At 37.8% G+C, this 9150-nt stretch overlaps 1 pseudogene; it reads right to left on the bottom strand.

Moving 5' to 3' along the window:
- Window positions 1–2264: 2264 nt before the first annotated feature.
- On the bottom strand, window positions 2265–3061 carry LOC117028763 (elongation factor 1-alpha 1-like; annotated as a pseudogene).
- Window positions 3062–9150: the final 6089 nt, after the last annotated feature.

The raw sequence follows: 9150 nt of genomic DNA, 5'->3' as shown, positions 1-9150 counted from the left end.
ATAAATTGGTAGTTACAAAATAGTCATAGGGATGTAAAGTACAGCATAGGGAATATGGTCAATAATATTGTAATAACTACGTATGGTGTCACATGGGTACTAGACTAGTTGGGGGATCACTTTGTAAATTATATGAATTTCTAATCCTATGCTGTACACCTGAAACTAATATAAAATAATATTGAATGTCAACTGTAAAAAGGTGTGTTAACCTAGATGTACAGAAACAATGGACAGGGCTTACTTACAGCAAAGATAAACCTATTATTAAAGAAGTTGTGTGTCCGAGGAGTGACTACCCACCATGGCCAGGTCACCCTGTGAGGTTACTTTCAGTCACTGGACTTATCAGATTTATTGCAAAACCTCTTTTTCATCCACAATACCAGAAAGCATACATAATGTGTAATGGCGATAACATATAATATCAATATATAATAATGATAGAATAATATATAAAGAAATGTTGGCTAAGTGAGACTTAAAACTAATATCATTTATAATGGAGACATTAGGTTAGAAAAATCCAAAACCTATGTGAAGGGTGAGAATTTAAAATGCCTTATTTTTGTTACTAATGAAGTTTAACTCTAAAATAAGAGCTAACTTAATGGCCTGAAACTTGAGTTAAATCACTGTGGGAAAAACAAACTGGTTGCAAACTCTGACTAAAAACCGGTTGTTTGATAAACTGGTGAAATATTTTGCTCTTTGCTCTAGGAATATGAGGACAGGCCCAGGAAGTTATAAAAGGACATAGCAATGCAACTACTGGAATGTACAATTATAGTCTTAGAGAAGTATAAAAAATTATAAGAATAGCAAACAAATGAAATTTAAAAACTGTTACATTTTAGGATAGGTTTAAGTATAAGAATAGCAATAGGTTTTGTAATAATTTTATGTATGTTTGCTACATAAGGCGCTTGAGGTGTTTAAAAGAGTTTGTTCGACTAACTCTTTAACTGCATTTTAAGTTTTGTGTGGTACTTAATTTGAGTAATTAAATTGAAATTGGTGTTCAAATGTTTAAGTATGTTTTAAATTCTCTGTTAGTGAATTAGCTATTTCTGTGTAATAAATTACTGTACAACTTATCTCACACTTTTTGTGGGTCAGCAGCTAGGCTTGGCTCAGATGAGTGACAGACTCAGGGCTTCTCATAGCTACCCTCAGGGTGTGGGCTCTGGCTGGGGGTCTCATCTCAAGGCCTGATTAGGATCTGTTTGCAAGCTGTCTGTTGTGGCTGTTGGCTGGCTTCAGGCCCTCACTGGCTATCCACTGGAGACATCAATGGCCTCTCCAAGGGTTTCCTTCACAGCATAGCAGTTGTTTCCTGTGGGTGTGGGGGAGAGACAGAGAAAGATACAGAAACCAGCTCTGGGACCTGGGAAGAGGATTGCAACATGGCATGAGTAGCAGGAGGAGGGGATGATGTTTGGGGACCGTTTTAGAGGCTGCCTACACAATTAGAAATTAATGCATTTTATAAAATAAGGATTCAAATTAGGAATATGAGTAAATATTATTTTCCATTTGCAAAAACCTTAGGTCAGGTTTGCAATGATCAGTTTGCTTTCCTGTATCCCTATTAAACGATACATTCCTTGAGGTCGTGTTCTGTGACTCGTGTTGGTCTTCAGCACTTGATAGAACAGTCACCATTTGGAAGGTGCTCCAGAAATTCAGGTTGAATAGATGAATTAATGAGTATCCTTTGAAATACATTATAAGCTTTATTTTATATAGTTACTGAGATTTTCAGAAATCCAAATAGCAAGAGTCCTTTGTGAAAATTTATAAGACCTGTGATAAATTATAATGACCTATTTGCGGCCATTTTATATGTTTAATTTTGCTTACTACAGTTTTCAAGGGATCTTTCTCACTTCTGATTATGTACTTTTGCTGGTAAGAATAAAATAATACATATATTCTCATAAACTACTACTTTATGAGGGTATGTACTTTTGCACTGTGGACACCAGATGGCATCATTTCACAAACCAAGCTCTAAAATCGAGGCTGTTATATATATATAAAAAAAGTCTCTTTCATATTGTCATACAGATTTGATTTTTTGAGTATTTTATGCTTGTGGATGAATTTTCCCAATATAGAGCCCTTGAAATGAACACCATTCCCACAGATTGACTCGGATGAATTGCTCCATATTATTACAGTTTATTTGCACAAGATTTCTCAGTACAGTCCTAACAAGGGCCTTGGGTCTTTCAGGGCGAGTCTCTGGCTGAACAGTATTCTTACCTACAGAATTTGTCACCAGCCACATTGCCATGATGAACATCTTTGACAGACACATTCTTGACATTGAAGGCAACACTGTCCCCAGGAAAAGCCTCACTCAAAGCTTCATGGTGCATATTGAACAGATTTTACTTCAGTTGTAACATTGACTGGAGCAAAGGTGACCAGCATGCCAGGTCTGAGAACACCAGTCTCCACTCGGCCCACAGGGACAGTACCAATACCGCCAATTTTGTAGACAACTGGAGGGACAGACACAAAACCTTGTCAGTTGGATGAGTTGTTGACAGGAAGCAATCCAGGGCTTCAAGCAGCGTGGTTCCACTGGCACTGCCATCTTTATGGAGACTTTCCATCACTTGAACCAAGGCATGTTAGCACTTGGCTCCAGCATGTTGTCACCATTCCAAACAGAAACTGGCGCAAAAGCTACGGTGTCGGGGCTGTAGCCAATTTTCTTATTGTAGGCACTGACTTTCTTAACAATTTCCTTGTATCTCTTCTGGCTGTAAGGTAGCTCGGTGGAATCCATTTTGTTAATACCAACAATTAGTTGTTTCACACTCAGCGTGTAAGCCAGAAGGGCATGCTCATGGGTCTGTCCATTTTTGGAGACACCTGCTTCAAATTCACCAACATCAGCAGCAACAATCAGGACAGCACAGTCAGCCCGAGATGTGCCTTTTTTGTTGATCCCACCACATTTGTAGATATGACGGCCAGTAGTGGTAGACTTGCTGGAATCTACGTGTCCAACGACAATGATGTTGATGTGCGTCTTTTCCTTTCCCATTCTGGGTTATATTCAGCGGTGGTTTTCACTACACTTGTGTTCTGCGGCAAACCTGTTGTGAAAAAGCCTTTCCTTCTAGCTCATTCTTTAAAGGGTTCTCTCTTTAAAATGCATGGGTATGTAACTCCCCAAGTGGAGAAGTGGTTAATCATATAACAAGACTACGGTACAGTAAGTTTATTTCATTCTAATGAAAAGGATGGAGCCATAATAGGATACTGTATATGTCCATATAATATTTTTAAATAATTGTTTATTATAAGTGATATTCAAACATTAATGATTAATACTTTTTCCTTCTGTCTACTTATACTTATGTGAATCCTGACCCAATTTAATGTAATCAGATTTTAAATATAGAATCAGAAACTAAACAAAATAAAAATATTTACAATACACACAAAAAATAAGTGTAAGATATTTTTCTATTAAACCCCTGCTTTCCTTACCTGAATTTACTGAGCTCTTTAAGCGAACAGTAGTGTCATAACATTCTTTTTAGTCAACCAACATTATATTTCATATATTAAAAGATAAAATGTGATATATTTTTACAATTACTTGTAAGACATTTTGATCTGAACTGGACATAAAAGGATAGAAAACTTGTGAGAACTGCCTATATCTGTAATATCTTGTGGGTTTCAACCACACTGGCTCAAATATACATTAGTATATTAGTATACATATGAGGTTATACAACCCCAATGAGTCATATGTCTATTTTTGTTTATGTACAATATTTATTTCTAGCCACTTGTTGCAATACTGCACAAGATATTAATGGTCATAACTGATTATTTGTATTATTTTGAAAATTACAACTTACGAAGAAAGTAAGGACTGGTTTGTAAGCAACTGGTTATTTTAGCCAGAGATGAAACTAATTCAGTAGGGAAGGGAACTGGACTAAAATTACTTGTGTATTTTGGCTCTTAATTGTTATCATTATTATGGCTCTTGAAATAGTGAAAAAATTAGATGTAATATGTATTCTCATCTAATGTTAAGTCTTGCTGTTCTGTATGGAAAATCTAGAGTGCTCCGAAACCAGAATGAGTATCTCCTTAAGACTTTACAAGAACTAAATGTGAAACAAGTTTATTTGGAAGTGAGATAATTCTGACTTGATAATAATTCTTAGTAACAGCTTCATTCTTTTAAGTGAGAAAAGCTATGAAGCAATAATAGGCTTTGTTTGTGAGGTTCTGTGGTTTCTGAGTAATAAATATTTTCTTTCCTAGGAGACCGGTGTGGACCTCCTCTGCATCACTGGGTACAATACAGAGACCACTGCTACCACGAAAGTGTAGAAACGGTTTCTTGGTTAAACTGTTCTCATCTTTGTGTCTCTTTGAATGCTACGTTTTTAAAGACAGAAAGGAATAGATTAACGGTGAGATTGTATTCATTCTTTCCTTCTGGGATGTGAACAAAGAGCAGGCACCACTCAAAGGAAAGGTTCAGCTGCAGATCCAAAATCAGGGAAAAAGACCCTCTCTTGCTTAATTTGTTGCACGTCTTTCCTCGTGTGCTCCACTGGGGCACCTTTTTTTTCCATCACACCACGCCTGCCTTCACTGTAGAAACCTTGCATTTGTGTCCTCTTAGCTGCATCCTTTTACTTTCGGATAGAACCATGGCTAACTGCTTCACATCCTTCAAGTATTTATTTAGTTGTCACCTTCTTAAGGAGACCTGACCCGACAGTCCGATTTAAAATCAATGTCCCCCAGACACCCTCCTCTGTACCCTTAGTCCTTCTTACCCTGCGTTAATTTTTTATAGCACTTGTCACCTTTATACATACCATTCATTTATATATACAAGCTTGAAGAATAGGTACAGAGTTGAATAAGTGATTTTCTATTAACTATTTTGTTTCTTCTTTTTATTTAATTCCTGGTTTGAGAAATGTACAGCCACTGCAGTACTGAAATTTTTTTGATGTTTTATTTATCAGTGGACATATATAGACTGCATTATTTTTATTTTTATATATTTTTTTTACTTCTCCTTTGACATAAAATCCATATTTCTCATCTCTGATGCACCTTTGCTTTAATACCCTGGTGTATTTTGGTTCCATGCAGAATATCATGAGGTTACTTGCAGTAAACCATACTTGGCTTGGCCTATCTTATAAGAAAGAGGACAATGAATGGAAGTGGGAGGATGGCCCCTTTCCTTCTCCTGGCCTGTAAGTTTCTAGTATGTAATTCAATTCCTTATTCCTTTTTCAATGTCTTTTGCTTAAAGAAATGAAGAAAATAGAGATGACTACTTGAGACAGAATTTAGACCTTTTCATTTCTTGCTTTTGTTATTTCATATTGTACTGGCAGCAATTTCATAAATTATAAAGTCAGTCAGTTCACAATTTGTATAAAATGCCTCTAATATTAGGTGCTCTGATTACTATTTCACATAATAAATATAATGTGGGGATGATCTCATTATATATGAATTTGGGGACATCTCTAGTATTTTATTAGGAAGAAGTTCAGAATTTTTATTCCTCAGCTAAAGAATTTGGGCCTTTTTATGGTTTCAAGTACATATTGCTAAATTGCTATCCAGAAACATTGCATTAGACAACTATAACTATATATACAGAGGGTGCCAAAAAATGTATGTACATTTTAAGAAAGGAAAAAAAAACTATGAAAATTGTAATGCTCAATATATACTGATAACAAAAGATGAATACAAGTCATGTTTGACTTCTGCAATTACAAGAGGTTCTCAGAGTGGTTACCATCAGCGTCTAGACACTTCTGATCATGACGAACTACTGCTTGAGCAACGTTGACCAAAGTGTCCACTTGTATACATTTTTTTGGCACCCCAGGTATATATAAGCTGTTTCAACATTCTGTGCCAATCTTATTAATATTTCAACATTTTGATAATCGATTATTTCAATTTTGTTCTCAGGTTTTACCTATTCTGCATGTCAGGTAGACTTTATTGATTACAAGTGACAAAAACAGGGTTCAATCTAGCTTGGGCATAATGGGAAAGCTTTGGGAATTACGCGTGGTTATCACATATAGTGAACAGAACTTTGAATAAACAAACCATAAGAAAGGTAGTGATACAGCTTAGCCACAGGGAAAACTGGGGCGAAGGACTTGAAGTCTACCAGCACTCTGTTACTTTTCTCTGCCTATTTCTCTCAGTGTTGGTTATTTTTATTTTTTAATTTTTGTGTAAAGATGAATTCCTTCCATTTAATAGGAAACACAGATAATCACTGCTCTCAGGCCTCCTATCTGATAGCTTCTTTCATGAGAGAAATTCTTCTCATTTAGTTTCACTTGAAAAAGCAACCAGTGACACTGTGTTAAGGGAGAGCAAAGCCTTAGGCAGTGTGGCCACCTCAGCGAGAGCTACGTTCTCAGGAGAAAGGGTGTATGCTGGCTAACAATAGCATAGATGCCCGCTACAGTTATGCTCTAATTTTTCCTCTACAAATAAAAGGTGTCACAAACCAAATACATTCCACAAGAAAGCCTAGAAATTTTAAGACACAGTAAATAAAATAACAGTTAGCATATATTTAAAATTTACTCTCTGCCAAGTCCTATTACAAGTGATCTGCATGTGTTAATCAATGTGATTCTCAAGATGCCACTATAAGGTAGATTGCAATATTTTATAGAAGAGAGAAGAGGTTAACTTTTCCAACATTGTAGTAGTTGTTAGTGGAGCTAGAATTTGAACTCAGACATCTTAATATTAACATCCATCTCTGGAACCACATTACCATGTGTACTTTTCCTCATACAGCTACTAAAGAAAGCATCCAGTATAAGTATATTGTGCCACTTAATGGCATGTAAGGTTATACTTGGGAGCCTTAGCAAACAATGAACAAAAAATTTCAATGATTCCATATTTAGTACAAAACAGTGAGGAATTTAGTACAAAACAGAAGACTATTTGGCCTTTTGCATTTTTGCAGTAGAATTGCAGTGACAATTAAAGAACAAGTTCTCTGGGGAGTACATATAAAGGACACAGCTAAGATTTAAGGGTGAATCAGAGCAGGCATTCTAGTGGATTTTAGGCCTAGAAATATCTCAATATAGGCCTACACTATCTCAATATATTGCAGAAGTCTCAAATTGTTTTTTTTGAATACATGGTAAGTCAGGTTCGTAGGGAAATAGTATTTGAGACAGAGGTTGTTTTATTGAAAAATCCTCTTGGGATCAACACTTTGTGGGAAAGAGGGACAGGATTGGACAGAATAAGCTGTGAACTCATTACTGAACTTCAGCCAACTTCACAAAGATCTCTGGAGCTGGGAAGGTCCTTCAGAACAATCTCAAATTGGGGCGTGTGCTGCATCTTTGTATTACCCAGGCATGAGATGCAGGTGGCCCCACAGGAAGGGTAATGATTTTGATTGAGGCACATGTCTTAAACTGGGGAGAGTGTCTTTGGGCTGAGATCAAGACGCTGTCGCGTTTCAGCATTCCTAACGTCTTTGAGAGTTAGTACTGTACTCCTGCAGGGGCAGACAGCACAATATTTATGACAGAATAAAGAACTCAAACCTGAAGGATTGAATTGGAACTAGGAGGAAGAAAGTTAATCTTGTGAATAAGGCCTTTTCTGCTGGAGCCTGACCCAGCAGCAGAGCTTCCACATGCCTCATGAGGATGGTCCCCCCATTCCACAAACAAGCACAAACTCAGCACATGTGCAGGGGCAGGATACTCCTGAGCTTAGCTCCAGCAGAGTATACTTAATGACCAAGAAGATTCTAGCACCTGGCACGAGACCCACATCCTCTCTGGGGCTGTCAGTCTCAGGAATTCCTGGTTCAAGGAAGCAAATAAGGGTCCCATTGTGTGGGAGCAGCAGGCAGGTCCTCCCTCCAGGTCTGACAGGAAGCCCTCTTCGCCCTGTGAGCAGGCGTTGACTAATGAATAGTGAAAAGGTCAGACCTCAGCCATGTTGTCACAGCAGAGAAGTGATCCCAGCTCTTGGGATAGCTGCTCAGGGAACACCACAGAGCCCGGTCTTTCTTTTTGCTCACTTAACCCAGAAAAATGACCAGGCCTGCTGTCTTTCAGCTTGGCCTAGTAAACATACCCTTCTCAACCTCAGCTTAACACTCAAACTGACTTGCTCAGGGGCAATGAGCTCAGAGGTGTCAGTGCCGTTCGTTGGTGCCCATCGCTCAGCTGGGACGGGTGGGCTACGAAGCCAGAGTTTGTTCCTGACCTGGAGAGACCTGGGCTGGAATTCAGATCGGGAGCTGGGTGCCTCGCCACTGCTTCCCTTTTGGTTTCCTCTCTTGGCCCCTGCCCTATCTCCTCAGAAAGCCTTAAAGGGTAAGTCCTTTCTGTCTCAGTGTTTTTCCAATGCCCTATCTAGTAAGAACAACAACAAGGTAAAATACTTTTGGCTCTCAGGATTTGAAGAAGGAGGTGGTGGTGTAACTCCTACACTCAGGAAGCACTTACAAGTGAAATATGACCAATAAAATTGAACATATACAAAAGCTGAATATATGTATAATTGAAAAATAAATAGAAAAATCACTGTGAGTAGGTGTGTGCAGCAGGTGTCTCCATTCACACCTGTAGATTTACAGCAAACACCAGCAGTGCCTGTGGCAGACTCTCTGTGGCTTCCAGGGGATGTGTAGCTCGGCCCATGATGTCAACATGGTCAGAGGTGCTGCTTACCATTTGGCTGAAAGAATGGCCTACATTATGTGTGAATTGCTTAACGGAAAAGTTTGAAATCAAGCTATTTCTGTAAATATGTGTCTTGACAACAGAAATACTACAAGGAGAATAAAATGGGGGTACTTTTCAGAACAATAATGTGAATAAGACACTAGCAGAGAAAATGAGATTGATTTAAAAATATTCACAGGTATTTTATAAAAGAGAAAGAGAGAAGACTAAGCTTTCATACTTAACATACAAAGTTTACCCATGCACACATAAGTGGAGAGGAATCTGGAAGCTTAGGGATTATGTATATGACATACCAAAATTAAATCACCTTTTATTAGAAATGATATTAATATTGGGTTGGTGCAAAAGTAATTGCAGTTTTTGCAAT

Source organism: Rhinolophus ferrumequinum, chromosome 10 (genome assembly GCF_004115265.2).
Source record: "Rhinolophus ferrumequinum isolate MPI-CBG mRhiFer1 chromosome 10, mRhiFer1_v1.p, whole genome shotgun sequence".
NCBI lineage: Eukaryota > Metazoa > Chordata > Mammalia > Chiroptera > Rhinolophidae > Rhinolophus > Rhinolophus ferrumequinum.
The sequence above is the reverse complement of the archived record's forward strand: the minus strand, read 5'-3'. Positions and strand labels throughout refer to the sequence as shown.